Genomic DNA, 18,559 nt, shown 5'->3' on the forward strand with positions numbered 1-18,559 from the left:
AATCAAAATGGGATGCTGTATTATGTCAGAACCGTATGTTTAGTCTGCTTTCCTAGAAATAATCAAGAAAAGTTATATGTGAGAAGACACAGATGGTCCTTTCTCAGCAATATTTTCATATTTTTGAAGTATAATATAAAAGTATAGTTGATATCTACAACAATATTTTTTATATACACATATTTTTATTGATTCCATTTATAAAAGTTCACAAAGCGTGTGTGTGTGTGTGTGTATAATGTAATACAAGGCAATAAATGTTATATCATGTTGGCCCTTAACCCAGCATGTTTTTCTTTGAAAATCCATAGAAATTGATATTCTACTTCTGATTTATTACTGAGCATATTTATGGCATGGAGAATATTTTTATTTGCCAGATTACAAATCATTTTAGGAAAATCTTTGAAGGGATACCTAAAACCATTTTGCGCCAATATTAATCATTTTAACCTGTCTTTTATTTTTACAATTATATAAAAAATAGGAAGCATGTTAAAGCTGCTTCAAGACACGTATTCTGTTATGAGTTTAGTAATTAAGAAGCTTATGTGTAGAACTTAGAGAATCTCAAGGAGTTGTCTGTGATATCATTAGCTGTCGTCCAGCCAAATAATACAATGTTTCCCCTTGCCAACTATAATATATAATCTACTATTTAAAAATCTATAAAGTGAAATATAATTAGTTAACATTTCAATATTTAAATTCAAGATGACTAGTAAAGGATTTCTCATATACTGCACAGTCCTAGACATGCAGCTAAATGTATCTATTAATATTCAATGAATACCAGGCTCATTTCATGCTCATTTCTATTTCAGGAAAGACTCAAAAAAGGACTGTGTTCCATTGATTATGAGACTAATACTAACGTGACAAAAGTTATTTCACCATTCTCTTTTTGCAAAAACAACAAGAAAACTATAATAACACAAACAAAACTCTAAGACCACTATTTGGCTCTCTCTGACTCCCTTCCCTGAAGAGCATTTACAACTGACTTTTGAGGAAAAACAAACACATTCATAAAAAAAAAATTGGCTTCTTGCAAGTCCTTTTCTCCTTTGTCTTCCAACTCTTTTACTCAAGCTATAAAAATAAAGTAAACAAATATTTTCAATTTACCTATTTTAAAACTTCTGTTCTTGTTTTGCCATTTCAGTTTTTCACTCTGCTGTTATTCATTCCTATAGTTTGGGACATACTATGCTCATACCTTATCATTAATTCTAATAGCATACGAAATTAAGTCTTATGATCAGTGCTTATTACTGGCATGGAGCATCTGGTGCTAATCTCAAATTGATTCCAGATTACATTGCATCCCTGTTGTCTTCCCGACAGGGCAATACCCTCTGCTGTCTCAGGGTCAAACATGCTACTCCTGCCTGCTTGTATGGCCAGCTGGGCTCAAGAAGGAAGGAACCTCATTGTTGACAGTTACCAGATGAATGTGCCCCTTCTGTGCAACTAAGAAATGGAATAGACGTTGGTGAGTGTTGGATACAGTTTACAAGCTTGAAATGCTGGGAATTCACATTTGTGATACTTAAGCAGATTTTAGTCTCATTGGCTTATGCCCAAGAATTGGGTAACATGTTATAGTTTTTGATGATTTGTTGGTTATTTGTTATTCTTTGAAATTCCCAAGGAATGAGCAAAATATCCAGCGGGAATATTGATGTGAGCAATAGACTTAACAGTCTCTTTCATGGGCCATCAGCTGTGGCACTTCACATCAGAAACTCCAAAGGCAGGCTAACCACGGGTCAAAATTCACCCTCGTTGGAGGAAGTCCTCGCAGTAAGGAACGATCAAGTTCAAAATTATTCTTGGTTTAAAATACAAGGTTTAGGAATCTCAATAAGGTGAAGGAAAAAACAAGTTGTGTTTACCAGAAATAAAAATTTGCTGCCACAGGGAATTGTAGAGATTATCAAGCAAGGGTATAAAGATTCAGCTTCACGGAATGACAGCCAAACATTTTCCTCAATATTTTGCAACAGGTGTCACCTGAGTTAAATGAAGATAATTTTGACTTTTATTTGAATTTAAATAATTATAAAACTCTGGAGTATAATATGTCTTCCTTAAAGTGTATCTTGAACTTTTTCATTGTCCAAATACTGGATTATTATACATTCATCCTAAATTACTTTCTGTTGACAATAAAATGAAGTGTCATGTTTCCCTAGACATGAAAACCCATTGTAGTTTTTTTAAAACTTATTCTTTGTATTTGTTTGACCATATCAAAAATAGTCATGGAAAATAGCTGACCCAACCAAGCAGAATTTTAGGACCCAAAGAAACCAGTAGTAAGGAATGAGTGTTTTAGGTCTATTCAAAAAAATAATAAATAAATAAAATAAAAAGGAAATAACAAGTTCCTTGATGTTGGAGCCCCAGCTCCTTTTGTTACAAACTTGTATTCGGCTTCCTTTTCTGCTTAGTCATTGCTTTAACTCCCACTCTGAGATTAATTGCGTGACCTCTGGAGATGAATGATCTTTCACTTAATCTTAGTCAATGCAATCTGGACAACCTCAGGTTTGGTGAGGTTCCTCTTGGGTGGTTTTCATTTGTTTTAGAACATTAAAGTATCTCATAAATCTATATTTATTATATTGGTGAGTAATCTACTGTAATTAAATATGAAATGCTGAAGACAATGTTACGGTAACATTAGGGTCAAAAACCCCTTTTTATGGTGATTCCACAGCTACAAAAATACCCTGGAATTTACTTTTGTCTTTATGTCTGGGTCTGTTTAACATTACAGAGCATCCAAAGGCATATCATTTTCAGATAGTCACTTTCTAAGTGTTTTAAAATAATAGTGATTTTTAAAATGATAAATACACAATTCTTATAAGAAAACAATTTAAGATGAATCTTAGAGAGAATTTGGCTAACAATACCCTTATTCAATATAATGTGTCCACATTTACTGGTATTATAAAATTTGGTGAACCAGTCTTAAAGAATCCAGGCTTTAAGAATATCCAGGTTTGATATTAGATCTCTTCTTACTAGTTTTCAGAATGAGACTAGTCTTAAGATGCAGAAATGAGGCTGAGTAATAACAAAATCAGTTTAAGCCCATCAATTTGTAATTTATGAGTTGGAAGGAACTGCCACAACTGTGCTAAAATTGGCCACTGCAATATTGACAGGGAGAAAAAGGATTTCTTAAGCAAATTAATATTGAAACAAACTATGATTTTTAGATGTACTTAAATGATCCAAAAGTATAAAGTTTTCCAGTAATTTATGCTCATATATGAACAAAATCGATATGGCCAGGTAGTATTATTTGATAACTGAAGTAGTCACCTATTCAGCAAGATGCTGAATATTGAAACACAAACTGAATAATATGCTTTGGGACTTTGTATTCAATAAGGGAATTCTATTTTCTAAGTTAGACAAATAACCAAAATAAAACAAATGGGCAAACTTAAGACAGACAAAAGAGCAAATATAGGAAAAAATATAAACGAATAAATTACTTTTAATTTGGGAAAATGTATACATTAGGAGACACATGAATTATTGAATGTAAAGAGAATGAGCATTGAAAGCTTTTGATGAGCTGGGGAAAATCACCTTTTTGCACTGAAGTAAGGTTGAAAACCTATTCACTAAGAAGTCTTAAAATCAAATAGATCTTCATGCATCTATGCTTAAAGTCAGGGATATAAATGAAAGAAGTCTAAGAGTTCCTCACTCATATGATTCCATGGTTAGCGTAAAGTTTAAGAGAAAGCTGCCCAAGGGTAGAAAGCTTCTCCATCAACCTAAACACTGTTTCTGTTAGACTTCCCTTTGAACTGCCCTAAGAAAACTTTCTTGGGTAATTCAAATGTAAATCTCTTATATCACTGAAAAGAAACACAAATAGACCATAAAATACTTAAAAAAAAAATGTGTTGGTGACTATGTTCAATTCTATGACTCCATACAATTACTTTCAATTATTTTATTATTGAAGTGATAAATAACTGTGTATCATACACATACTTAAATCTTTGAGGAAACAGAGGAAGACTAGTTCCATTCTAGTGGCTCTAGAGAATACGGTAGCAAGGAGATCAACTAGAAAAGTTATAGTCCTATAACTTTCGAGTTCAACTCGAAAAGATAGTCCTATCTTCCCATAGGACAATGGTAACAAAATAAAAGCTAGCACAGAAGCAGTTTCTTAACGGATCTATTATCCTGATTTTTTAAACATGTTTCTTTTGCTCTCTTCATACTTCTTAGTCCTCTGATAAGAACATATCCACCATTTCAAAATTATGCTAAATGAACTGTTTGTAAAAATACTCAAGCAATGCTAAAATGCAAACACAAATTTGTTCTTTTTTCTATTAGGCCAACCTTGAATTTGCAAAGCTCTAGTTCTGTTGCAAGTGCCTTAGAAGGCTTAATAGACTGCTAGTAGGTTTTACCACATCTTAATTCTGAAAATCTGTATACAATTTAAACGAAACATATCCATGTGTTCCTGACTAATTTGCCATCGAGCTTATTTTGTGAGCTCAATTTCATGCCTAAAAAGTATTTAAAAGCCTCTTTGAATTTTTAAGCCTTTGCCACGAGCAAGGTATCACAAATACACATGCTATTAGAAGTGGATTGATGTTTGACAACCCAACTAAACTGTAAATAGATATCAAACAATACTGCTAAAGGAAATCAATGCTCCCATGCTTTTATAAAGAAATAGCTTAACACCCACTGTGTGTCCACATGAATGAACATGTTGTGCAATTTTCATGTCAGAATGAAACTCGTATTCTGTTAACAGCCAGTTCCCCTTGCTTCCAAAGTTAAACTACAATACTCTAGGAGAAATTCTGCACCATTCCCTAGTCTCAATCTCACGTGCCATCAGCAGATGTCTACAGCAATTGGGAGCAGCATGTATTTTTCCATATAGTTGTGTGTTCCCAAAGAACAAACCCAAAGTCATGCTGCATCTGCTTTCCTCGCACATGCATGTTGTATTCCCTCTTGGAACTCTACTCACTTTCAGCTTGCTTCGGGCTGAGAAGCCTCCTGGGGTGGGGAGTTTGCTTCGTGTCTGACATGTCCAATGATTCACACAGCATTTAGGAGACCATATATGCTTCATAAGTTGAGTAGAAAATGCAAACCTTTGAAATACATTTTTTAGTAAATTTTATTTTGTGTCTTCAATATTATTTTATAGAAATTGGATTAGGTATTAATTTTCACAACCTTTTAAAAAGCTAAATGAGATTCTTTATTAGGATTTATATTTAAACATAATCCTGTGAAAATTGCACAAACCACTTAACAACCTGAAGGTCACTGACTCTACTGACTGACAGCGCCTTTGTTTAGACAACATAATAGCACTAACATAACCATTTAGTGCATTTGAATATGATGTTGGCAATTTGTGAAAACTATTTGGCTTTAAAACATCAGTATGATTTGAAGCAAAAGAGGAAATCACTGGCCTATTTGCTAGTTAAGTTTGTTCTTTGAATAACAAAATGGTTGTCAACAGAAAGATGAAGCAGATTTGGTGGTAAAAAGAGGTTTTCAATTTTTTCAACAATGATAGTATCATTAACAAGAAATAATGGTTGATGCAAAGCCTCATGTGTGATAAGTATAGTTAGAAAAGAGCAGATGATTAGAAATAAATGATCATCTTGAACATGGGGCAAAAGTGTTGAAAAAGATAGAATGGAAAGATCAGATTGACAAAAGATTTAGGTTCTAGTACTGACTAACTTACTTATTAACTGGCATTCTTAAGGTAGTTATATACTCTTTTCATCAGCCTCAAATACTTGAAATATCAGTGGACTCAGAATTAGGTCTGGGTGTGAGTCCTGGTCTTTGAGTGTGAAATTCACTACTCACACTCAAAGTCTCAATTTCCTCATCTTTAAAATGCAGTCGATAACAATAATGCATATATGCCTGGAATATTTAAAGAATTAAGTGAGATAATTATGTAAAATTGCCAACAATTAAACAAATAATATTATTAAATCACAGTCCAATCGGAAAGAATTTATGTTAATATGCTTATGGTAATGGATATGGTTGAATAAGGACATATAACCCAAGCGAATGAATTTTTCTGTCTTTTGGCTATTTGTAAGGTAATTTTGAGTCCAAGTGTAATTCCCCTGGAAAACCATTTTACCTTCATTGCAATAACTGGAGGTCTCATTTCCATTTTAATCATCATATGGATTCCCAGAATTATATAACCAGGTAACTGAACTACTGTGCCCTAACTCCTTAGTGTCTAGAGATGAATAAATCCCTGCCAGCTGTTATATTATTTAGTGGGGCTCTATGGAACATTAGGATTTAAAGCAACTCAGCATTTGGATATTATTTTTTTCTTTCTGATTATAAAAACCATATATATTAAACAATTTGGTTTTAGACTAGGAGATTAACAGTTAGGTGTGTGTATGTGTGAATGTGTGTGAGTGTATATATATATTTATATCTGTATATCTATAATGATTCATAAGTGTATTGTCCAGATTAATATAGGCTTGTGAAACAGGCATTTTAGTGTAAAGGTATAGAGGTTCATGGCAATACAATGTTTAATATGATGAGTTAAAAATACTTCTGTTTCCTCTGTAATTTTAGGTGCTTGTAGTTAGAAGATACTAGATCACATGTTGATAGTTTTGTTCTTTTCATTATTCTGATACATATATTCAAGTCCTTAAGGTCTTAACTAACTTTTTAAAAATTTGCTATTACACACACATTTTTAGTTAAGCAATATACATGTGTCATCTGCCATTTATTAATATTAATTATAAATGACCAGTGGTTAATGGGATCCAAGTCCAGCAGCTGAGATTTTTCTAAATTTGACTTCCTTAGAGTTTATATAAAAAGTTTTCAGAGTAGTTCTCCCAAGCTTCTAGCCAATTTGAGGCTAGTTTGCAATCTAATGTTTTAGATTATGTATTTAGCAATCAAAAAGAGGAAGGATAAGTGACAGAAATCATGAAAAAAAAACATTATGTGAGAGGATTCGATGGGACAAATAAGAGGAAGATATATTGTTTAAAGTGATACAGTGTCATGTGTTAAACATTACAAGTTAAAGGCTATGTATACAGTATATGTTTTAGGAATGTTACAGTTTTATCTTTGTTTTCCATAGTTTTACTATAGTCATAATGACAAATGTGGAAGGGATGTTTCTATAAGTTGGTATAAATGAATATGAACTTGAGGAGAAAACCTAGAAAGAAATACAAAGCCCAGCATGTTAGTATATCATTAGAGAGCCACTTCTCAAAGCTACTTATTGCATGCTACCCTACAACATCCTACAGCTACAGCATAATGGACTCCAAGACATCTGATATAACCTCTGCACAATGCCTTGGGGAGCACACTGATATATTTTTCCTTCTGAGAGTCAAGCAATTTTCCTAAGAAAAACGTTTTGTGCTTTTCTGTAGCAAAAAGTCCACAGGAATGTCAAATACAGATTTTACCATGATTAAAACTGAAAAATGTAAAAGAGGTTTTAGAAAACATCTTGTTCAACAGTTTTAAAATACAGTACTTTGGTACAGAGCTACTGGTTGGCTAGACCTTACTTCAATAGAAGCACTTAGTTTGTTTTTATTTTATTTTAAATTGGGGTAAAAAACACATAACCATCTTAACCATGTTTAAGTGTACAGTTCAATGGCATTAAGTAAATTCACACTGTTGTATATCCATCACCATCATCCATCTTCAGAACTCTTTTCATCTTGCAAAATTTGAAAAGTCTGTATTCATTAAACAATCACTCGCCATTTAACCTTCCCTACCTCCTGGCAACTATCATTCTACTTTTTATTCTATTAACTTGCTACTTTAGGTACTTCATATAAGTAAAATCATATAGTATTTGCCATTTTGTAACTGGTTTAAGTTACTTAGTATAAGGTCTTTAAGGTTTATCTATGCTGTGGCATGAGTTAGAATTTTCTTCCTTCTTAAAGACAATAGTATCTCATTGTCTGTCTATATCACAGTTTGTTTAATCTATTCATCCATCAATGAACACTTTAGTTGCTGCCATCCCAACTTTTAGCTATTGTAAATAATGCTGCTATGAACATGGGTGTAAAACTATCTCTTTGAGATTCTATTTTCAATTCATTTGGGTGTATACTCAAATGAAATTGCTGAATTATATGGTAATTATACATATATGTGTGTGTGTGTGTGTGTGTGTGTGTGTGTGTGTGAAACCAACATACTGTTTTCATAGTGGCTGACTGTACTATTTTACATTCCCATCAATAGTGCAAGATAGTTCCAACTTTTCCCACATCTTTGCAAATAATAAGGCACATCTATTTTTTATCATTGTATAAATTGGGCTCTACATACAATTTTAACCGAGCAGAGGGTTCTGTTGCTAAAATCCATTTTAAAACAATTCTTTTCTACTTCAATTTTCTCATCTTGTAAGCATCTGTAGATAGCCAAGCAATCTATTACCAGGAGGAAAGCAAGACCCAGTCAAATGCCCGCTAAAAGTTGCCCACTAAAAGTCTCCTCTTACTACTCCTACTTACATTTTTTTAAGCCTCAACTTTTTTGGCAGCCCTTCTCAGAACACCTTTCTGAGGATAACTCTCTTAGTCTAATGCTCAAATCTGCTTTACAGAATACCTGGCCCCAAGCCACATCGTTCAGCGAGAACAAACTGCTAGAACAGCCATTTTATTGAAGGGAGACTGTTTTCCATTGCAGCAGGGGAGAGTGGCTCAAGTAAGTGGCTCCCCTTGGTGCTTAAAAATAAGGCTCTAAGAAGTGATTAAAAAAACAAAAGAAGCAAATAAGCAGTTAGTATGGTGATACATTATTAAATATCTGGATAGCTCCACAAATTGAATTAACAACGTCAACACAGTTCATGGTAAACAATACTACGCAAAACATTGTGTCCATAAAGCCTTATGATACAGTGGAAACCATAATGCACTAGGATTCACATTTGTTTTCTGTCATTACCAGCCCTGTGATAAGGTCACTTAGGCAAAATCACTTCAACTCTTCGGTGTTGCTTATTGCAAAAAAGAATGATGAAGTATGCATCTCCCAGGTAACTTTTGACTTATTCTGATGTTTTATGTTTTGTTATTCCTACACAAGAGGAGGAAATCTAGAATTAGTTCTAACATAAGTCTTCTTAATTACATCAGCAGAGGCAGAAGAATTTATGAGGGATACAGGGCAAGATAGCTTACATATACCTATGATCATAAGTACACGCAAAAATATTTACACTAGTGTGCCTAGCACTATGTCTGGCACACAACTGTCACCTGTAATGCTTGTGAATTAATACCCACACATGTAAGATTGCAGTACCTAACAAATTTTATTAAAATCAGCATCCGAGAAGGAGAAGTTGTAATTACAAAAACAAAACAAAGTAAAACAAAAAACAAAACAAAAAACAGAAAACAGATAAAAAAAAACCCACCAAAAACAGATGCTGGTGAGGTTGTGGAGAAATAGACACACTTTTACATGGTTAGTGGGAGTGTAAATTAGTTTAACCATTGTGGAAGTAAGTTGGCAATTCCTCAAAGATCTGAAGGCAGAAATACCATTTGACCCAGTAATCCCATTACTGGGTATATACCCAAAGGAATATAAATCATTCTACTGTAAAGATACATGCATTCATATGTTTACTGCAGCACTATTCACAATAGCAAAGACATGGAATCAACCCAAATGGTGATCAATGATAGACTGGATAAAGAAAATGTGGCACGTATACACCATGGAATATTATGCAGCCATAAAAAGGAATCAGATCATGCCCTTTATGAATGGAGCTGGAAGCTGTTATCCTCAGCAAACTAACACAGGACCAGAAAACAAAACACTGCATGCTCTCACTTACAAATGGGAGCTGAACAATGAGAACGCATGGACACATGAGGGAAAACAACATACACTGGCACCTGTTGTGGCCGAGGGGAGGGAGAGCATCAGGAAGAATAATTAATGGATGCTGGGCTTAATACCTAGGTGACGGGACGATCTGTGCAGCAAACCACCCTGGCACACGTTTGCCTATGTAACAAACCTGCACATCCTGCACATGTACCCTGGAACTTAAAATGAAAGTTGAGGGAAAAAAATAAACTAACTCAAGTATATCAGTAATATAAAAAAAGATAATCAAAACTCATTATAGTCAAATAAATACTAGAATAAGAAAAATATTTGCTATGCACCTGACAAAAGGTTAATCTCTAATATACAAACAATTCCTATTAAGTGGTGTTTTGCTCAATAGAAAAATCAGAAAATTGGACAAAACATACAAATAGGCATCCTGTGGAAATTCGAATAGCCTCTAAACATGAGATTAGCCTTATAAATAGGAAAATGTCAATAAAACAATAGAATAGCATTTGTCAATCTATCATATTTGCAAGAGTTTAAAGGACTAATGACATACAGTTAGAGTCAGGATATGAGGAAACAGGTATTTTTGATGTATTCCACATGTGAACAGAAACACCTTTTTGAAAAATAATCTGGCAGAATATATTAATATTTAAAATGTTCACATCCTTTGGTTTATCCATCCAATGTTTGGGACTACATTTAATATTAGATCTCAGGATTATTGAGTGCTTACTCTGCACCAGGCACAAGTCTGAGAGTTTTATACATACTCATAACTTCTCCCTACAATTTTGTAACATAGTTACTGTTATTATCCCATTGTACAGATGGGGAAAAATGGGATATATAAAGGCTAAAGAATTTGCTGAAAGTCATAGAGCTAGTTAAAAGCACAAATGAAATTTGAAACCACATGGTTCCAAAGCCTGTGTTCTAAATTCCATGATGCATCACCTCCTTTTCCTCTGATAGAAAGTGAATGCATCAGTTCATTAACATGATAGAGATTTTTGTTATAGTAAGAAGAGCAAAAAAATGGGAAACAATTTTACTATCCATCAATGGCAGAATGGTTGAACACATTATGTGATATTCATAGAATGTAACATTCTGCAGCTATTAAAAAGATGAATTAGAAAGACGTCCATGATATACAAATTTTAAAATGACACAGTAAACACACACACTATTGAGCTACCAAGGTGCACAATTTACTTTTTCTGTAGACATAGAAAGAGAAGTCAAAAGCATTTTATAAAGAAAATAATATATTCATTCTCTATGGAACTTTTATATGTCTATTTCTATAAACAGAAGATTAATGTGGAAGAATATACAGCCCACTTTCATAATGCTTTTCTCAGGGGAAGGACTGGACTGAGGGAGAGTGAGATTATTAATTTTTTATTTATGTATCTTTTAGGCTTTTGTGTTTTCACAAGAGCATGCACATCATTATTGATATTAAAAATATAGCTTTTGGGTAAACCAAACAAAGAAATGAATAAAACAAATAACAAACCCGTAGCTTAACTGAGATGGTTCTGGTTTTTAAATTATTTCAGTACTTTTTTAGTTCACTAGGTTGACATTGCAAATATTAAACATTAGCTTTTGAAGATCATGAACATGAGAAGAAACAGTTATTCTATGAGCAGATAATTTTAATTAAAATTGAAGAAATCTGCCGAGATGGAAGGAAAGGGTGACAAGGTAGAAGGAAGGGTATAAAACATGGTAGAAAGCCAAGGGGCTGATGGAGAGAAATTAAATTTAAAAACTCCCTTGTCTTATACATTTCAAGACCCTGACAAACTAGACAAATGTGAAGCCACTACAGGTTTGCCAATGAAATACTTTAGTAACTGTATCTTAGCTGTTGAAACAGACCAAATTTGAAATAAAACAAAATCCCTTCATGATTTTGCTGTTGGCTGGAAAACAGATAAGCAGCATAGCAGATGTTTACAATTGTATTTATTACTGTGAGAAATATTTTAGTATCATATTTACATGTTCCATAAAAAATAATTAGCCATCCAATTAGTTACATTATGAAAACTACTAATTACATTATGAAAACCTAGGTTCTTATTTCTGTCAATTAAGACAATAATTTTTGTTCATGAGTTTTAATTAATTAGATATTAACTCATGATCCTAAGTATGCACATATTTTCTATATCTTTTATTTTTGGAATTAGCAACTATTCATCCTTTCTGCATGTGAATTTAGTATATTGATATTACCTAAAATGTGCTTTACTCAAAAAAGTGAATAGTAAGTGGCATTGTGCCTTCAGATATTACATTTTATGTAATGCAAAAGTAAAAGGAATGTCTCATTTACAGATGTACATGTTTTGCGTTGAGATGTAAAATGTAATTAAACTGTACTCAGAAACTCTTCCCTACATCTGATTCTTTGCAAAAATGGGAAAAGCAAGCTCTTCCAGCAGAAACAACAAGTAAACAAAACAACCATTTGCAAGACATATTTCTCAATTATGGCAGCTGGGGCTCACAGAGGCTAGAGCTATGACCTGGTGGTGTATACACAGTATAAACACCGGAGTTCAGTAATTAGGTTAGAGTTAATTTTAACGTTTCAGTGGCCTTGTGCATAATCAAGTAAAAGGTCATTGCCCACACTGGTGCATTTCACAAAGAACCCTCAGCAACTAGAAATGGACATGGACATGTCTTTACTTAAGCCTGCACAATTCAAATCCAGAAACCATTCATATGCATAGTAGATTATTTTTTCTATTCATTTAAAGCAGTTTACTTCCATAAAAAAGTTTCTAGCAAATGCAGAGAAACTAGAAAAAAATAGTTAAATTGAAATATTCTTAACATTATCCTGAACGTGTGTTTAGTCTGAAATAGATGGAAAAAAACTTTGGTTACTCTTCCTCACTTAAAATTATTTTCAAAACCAGTATTGAAAAGGGATTATCTTGTAGAAGAACATACGTTTCTAGATTTGGTAAATTTTGTTTCTTGTTTGGTGGGGAGAGATGGGGGATGATTTACATCTGTTGTGTTTTTGTCAGTACCCTTGTTTCTAAACAGAGGCAGCAATCAAAATGGTTCACTTGACCCTGGCTTCAACTGCTGGCATTTTACTTAGACAGACCAATCTCAGGACCCTAATTCCTCTGCCACAGTGATTCAAAGCAGGGTCCACTGGAATCCTTTCATGAGATCGGGTGCAGGGATACTGAAAGGGAGAGTAAGAGCACTATCCTTTTTTATTTGGAGCAATGTGGATATATAGACTTGGAGCTGCCGGGAGCCAGTTTTCCTCCCAAAAGGAGAAAGACTCTGCAGCAGAGGAGAATAAGGCCAACAAACAATGAGGAATGAAGGCAATGTGAGCTGAAATGGTGAGAAAGGGTGAGAGCAGAAGGCGATGGACCCAGTGATACTGTTTGAGGACTTAGTGCAGTCTGTGGTTAAGCCAATAATTTTCTTCTTGCCTAAGATAATTTGAGATCTGTCATTTTCAATTAAAATGTCCTGCAGAATGGCAGAACAGTGAGCTTGGTGAAAAAAGGACTATCATTGAGAGATACATGCTAATATATTGTTTTGCTATTAAAGTAATAAGTATGTCATGTAAATATTTTTTTTACAGAAACTGAAAAACAGAAAAATTTTAGAAAGGTATTTCTGATTTGGGACGTGAGAAACGGGATGCTTTAAATGAAAGGTAAGGAACTGAGTAGGACATTAAATAGAAAGAGAAGGGCATGTAGAAGAGAGTGAGAAAAAGTGGATTAAGAGGTTTTGAAGAATTTTCCATTCCTATCCATTTTGTCATGCTAATGATAGCCTACTTAGTCCCATCTCTTGAGAGGCCCAAGGATAAGGCATCTACTCCTTTCTGCAGACTATGACATCTACAAAGTTAGTCTGTAATGCTTCTATGAAGAAGTTGCTGGAGGAGATAAAAAGCAAGATAATGATCTATGGAAAGAATAATTCTTTGTGCCTTCAAATGTGGGGTGTCTCCTATGCCAAAGAGGTTTCGGCAACACTAGCAGTTTTAAGGAGAGACTCTATTAAGGAGATGGGAAGGAGAACAGGAGCATGAAAGGAGGGAGTGTCTTTTTGCTGGAGAAATGTTTACTTTGCAATTAGCAAAGGACAAGAAGCTTCTTTTGGAAACTGTATTTGGGGGTCCAGAATTTAAATTTATGCTGATGCTCTCCGAGTCTCTCTCTAGGGAACCCTCCTAATTGGCAGGGATCTCAGTTGGCTAGAACAGGCTGTAAAGGAAGCCAAGGTCTTGGGGTCATTTCTCCAAAGGGCCGGTTAACTCAGCCTTGTTCCACAACCACAAGCTGTACCTTTAACCCTACTTAGCCATCTTACAAAAGCATATTAGCACATCAACATGGTGGTCACAGAAAAAATAGATGTATTAACATTGAGACCAAAATGAAATGTAAGCAGAGAAATTTCATTTTTGCCAGCATTAACAAATGTCTTTGTAATGTGTTAGGAAAATCTAATGAAGACAGTAGCTACTGGAGGTACAAATCACAAAGGTGAAAACTGTTAACAAAGGTATATGCTTACGAAAGGGCTGATCCTCTATGGTCATTACAATATGGACTGATATAAACCATTTAGAATATAAGATCTATGATGAAAAGAATTTTGTCTTTTTTTGTGTACTGCTTTATCCTCAGCACCTACGAGTGCCCAGCATGTGGTGGAAGTTTAATAAATATTTGTTGAGTGTATGAAGGTATCTTGGCCTCACATTTTATTTGTTCTTCCTATTCTGCCCTTTACAAATTAGAAAGTACAATAGAAATAATATCCAACGCAACATGTCCTGCATCAACAGTTGACTGTTTTTACAAAGGAAGGAAGGAAATTTACAAAGGAAATACAAATCTCTTACTGCATTTCAGACAGTAAGAGATTGTTAAATGAATGAGCAATCACACTAATCTAACTACAAACAAGAGAAAGACCTCTAGGGTAGATTGCAAAAACGGCTATAATTCTCCTCTCCCACCCTATGTATGCATGCCACCCTGCAAAGTAAGTTTGCACTTTTTCCTGCCAAGAGATAAAATCTGTTTCTTCAACTCTTGAATCAGGAATAGGCTTATAACTAGTATAGGCTGACAGAATGTGGTGGAAGTAAAAACTATGGCAGGTTCTGTGCCTAGCCTCAAGAGGAATGACTTCACTTTTTCTACTTTGGAAGGCTGTAGGACCTCCTGCCATCTTGATGATAATAGAAACATGGCAATTTCCTCATTCTCCAGCCATCCAACAATGTGATGGAGCCCAGCCAAGATCAAAATTGCCCAATAGGTTTCAGCCTTAATTGCCCAGCCACAAATTGTTAAGTGGTTGTTGTTTTAAGCCTCTATGTTTTGAGGTTATTTGTTATGCAGCAAAAGCTAGCTGAAACAATCCTCATGCAGCTGATCTAAACAATGGCAAGATCATTGTTTGCTTAGGAGCTGAAGAATGCTAACACTCTATTCAATAATCTGACCACTGTGTGTTATGTCACACTCACCAATGGGTCACAAAGCACTAGATATTTATAAATATCACTAAGTGAAATCTCAGAGAATATGGATATTTTCAAGGATCATTTATTACAAAGTCTGTTTTAGAATAGGAATGCTGAGGTACACACCAATTAGCAGAAAAGCCTACAAATAATTTTTATGCTATCATAGGAATGAAGGAATTACATGGATAATAATAACAATTAAGTATTTCCCACCACGAATAATGTCCACCATGATTTTTGACCACTGTTAATAAAATCCCCAAAATCTCAGGGAGCCTACAAAAATGGTATGGAGCAAACTTGGTCTGAATTATAACTGCTGGTTGAGTTCTAAAAACTGATATATCAAGGATTGCAAGTCATGAACTAAAGGCTCTTTATTTTCTGCAGAGCTTTTTCTTTAATGTTGAGAAGTTTAAGAACATATAATAGGATGTAAAATGTGTTAGCGGCAAGAAACTTAATAACTGTTATTTCATTTTTTTTTTCTACATTGATCCAGGTGTTGGCTGTGATTCTGCTGCTTCATTATGACACAGGCGAGTCAACTGTGCATATAAAGCCTGTCAGTTCAGTCTTAAACCCAAAAACCTAGGCAACAAAGAATCCTCACAAAGATCCTGCTATTATAATGTCAATGGCAGAGGAAACAATAAGAGATTGGGGCCTGTCACTGAGGTTATAAAATGTTTTCACCTATATGGATAATACATTCTGATACTTGTCCACTGAATTTACAAGGTGATTTGATGTTTCAGTGATTAAATTGGAGGTGGTGGGAAAGAAAAAAAAAGGAATAAGGATTGAGTAATATAGCTAAGGAGAAAAAAAATCATATAAAAACAAATAATAGGTCATATGTGACCATGGTTAAAGAGCATCTGAAGACCAAACATGTTTTTATGAGAGATTTTAAAGATTAGTAGTGAGGTAGGAGGTAGGGCTTGACTCATGAGGTGAGACTTGACTCTGGAGGTGGAGTTCAGACACCAGACCAAACTGAGGACTAATTAAAACAGGCATGGGGTGGAAGCACCTTTCTAAAAGACATACCCACCAATGTGCCATGTCAGTTTGCCATTGCCATGGCAACACCCAGAAATTACCACCCCTTTTCATAGCAACAACTCAACGACCTAGAAGTTACCACCCTTTTCCTAGAAATTTCTGCATAATGTGCTGCTTAATTTGCATCTAATTAAAGTTCAGGGGTTGAGTTCAGGGGTTCAAGACCAGCCTGACCAACACAGTGAAACCCCGGGTTTACTAAAATACAAAAAATTAGGCAGGCATGGCAGCATGTGCCTGTAATCCCAGCTTCTCAGGAGGCTGAGACAGGAGAATCACTTGAACTCAGGAGGCGGAAGTTGCAGTGAGTCGAGATCGCGCCACTGCACTCCAGCCTGGACGACAGAGTGAGACTCCATCTCAAAAAAAAAAAAAAAAAAGGAGAATACATTCATTTACATTAAGGAATATCTCTCTGAAAACAAAGCTTGTTATTTATTACAATAGTCTACCTTTCTTGGAGGTTTTAAATATAGTAGAATATTTTTGTGTGGCTCTGGAATATTTTAAATTAAAAGAATATTAACTTTGAGTAAAATTGATTTTTGCCTTTATAGTGGGGAGCAAAATATACCAACGGTTTTCATTGGTAGCAATTGATCCTCCCCAGAATCTGAACAAGCAACCCATTTAGGTAGGGAATGGCTAGGCCCCAAGAAGGATAAAAAGAGAGACAAGAGAGACCATTGAGTTTACACCAAGATTTCTTATCCTTGGTCCTCTTAGCAAATAATAATGTGTCTTGGGGAGCAAAGTTGTCCACAGTTGAGAACCACATTCTCTAATGCCATTATTATCTCAGCTCTGTACTTTGTTAATTTTTTTCTCAGAACTATGTCAAGAGACTAGTGCACTAACAGGTGTAGGGAAAGAGTAGAAAGATCCCACTCCCCAGTGCTTAACCAGGATGACTGTCTTCAGGTCAGCTGGTCTTCATGAGGTTAAAGTAGGGAGAGGACATGAAATAAATACTCAAAGCCAGTTGGCATCCACAATTTTGAGCTAATAAATCCATCTATATGGATTTGATGAATTGTACTGGGAATCTTAGCTAAATATCTTGTTTTAAATCTGAATTAATATTTAATATAATAAATCCTTTCCATAGAACTCAATGATACAGCAGTGGAGTAGTTATTTTTTAAGGCATAAACTAAAGGACAGCAGAGGAAACACAACAGACTCACTGCCATTTTGGCTTAGATTTTTAAAAACTGATCTTATTGTAATTTAAATATAGTACTCACAATAAACATAATATGTATTTATAATATTGGTATTAGAGGGCATGATTCATAACACTTTATAAGTTAACACATAAGACATTTCCTTTATGTAATGCCTGGTAGACTTTTATTATACTTAATTTTGAGAAAGTATGTAAGGCAACCTAGAGTATACACAAATAGTACAATAATACAATGATTCCCACATTTCTTTCTTCCGTGGAGTGTCCCTAAACATTTTATTTCTTTCTATTTTAAAGGGTTCCTTTTCTGTTTCTCTGGTGGAATGAATGCTAGCTTATCTTTATACCAGGAAGGTAGATCTCCACCTCACTTCCTCCAGCAACGTGCTCTTCTCTCTCCTTCCTATCCCAAGATCTTACACTAACGTGACTAATAAGAATCTTTCTCATAAAATTAACCAAAGAACAAAATTTCTTTTATTCTTGGTGTGTTGCCTTAAAAACCATCTATAGGAAATTCTCTTTAGTTAATTAGAGGAAGGTACAAATGAATGAAAAATGTGTTTGTTGACTCTGCTTCCACCACCACATACACAAAACTACCTTTTTACATCAAGTGCAGGTGTACACACGTCTTCCTGAGCTGTTTCAGTTTTCCTTATCTGAGATGGTTACACACTGTATGTCCAAAAAGTCAATAAATAAAATCTGGCAATCACTGGAAATGCATTTTCTCCTTGTTTACTTCTACTTAAATATGATGTTTCAATACACATGTGATAATA

The 18,559-nt window shown here is 34.5% G+C and overlaps 1 protein-coding gene and 1 long non-coding RNA gene across 2 annotated transcripts in view; one reads left to right on the plus strand and one right to left on the minus strand.

Annotated features, from left to right (window-relative positions):
* Nucleotides 1–18,559, minus strand: part of RSPO3 (R-spondin 3) — a 75,997-nt gene that overhangs the window by 17,077 nt on the left and 40,361 nt on the right. The window lies entirely within an intron of this gene.
* Nucleotides 737–16,533, plus strand: LOC126953282 (uncharacterized). The gene is made up of 4 exons (XR_007725174.1): nucleotides 737–1,495; nucleotides 6,153–6,267; nucleotides 13,607–13,681; nucleotides 16,020–16,533. It is a non-coding gene; the product is annotated as an uncharacterized LOC126953282 (long non-coding RNA).

Source organism: Macaca thibetana, chromosome 4 (assembly GCF_024542745.1).
Source record: "Macaca thibetana thibetana isolate TM-01 chromosome 4, ASM2454274v1, whole genome shotgun sequence".
Lineage (NCBI taxonomy): Eukaryota > Metazoa > Chordata > Mammalia > Primates > Cercopithecidae > Macaca > Macaca thibetana.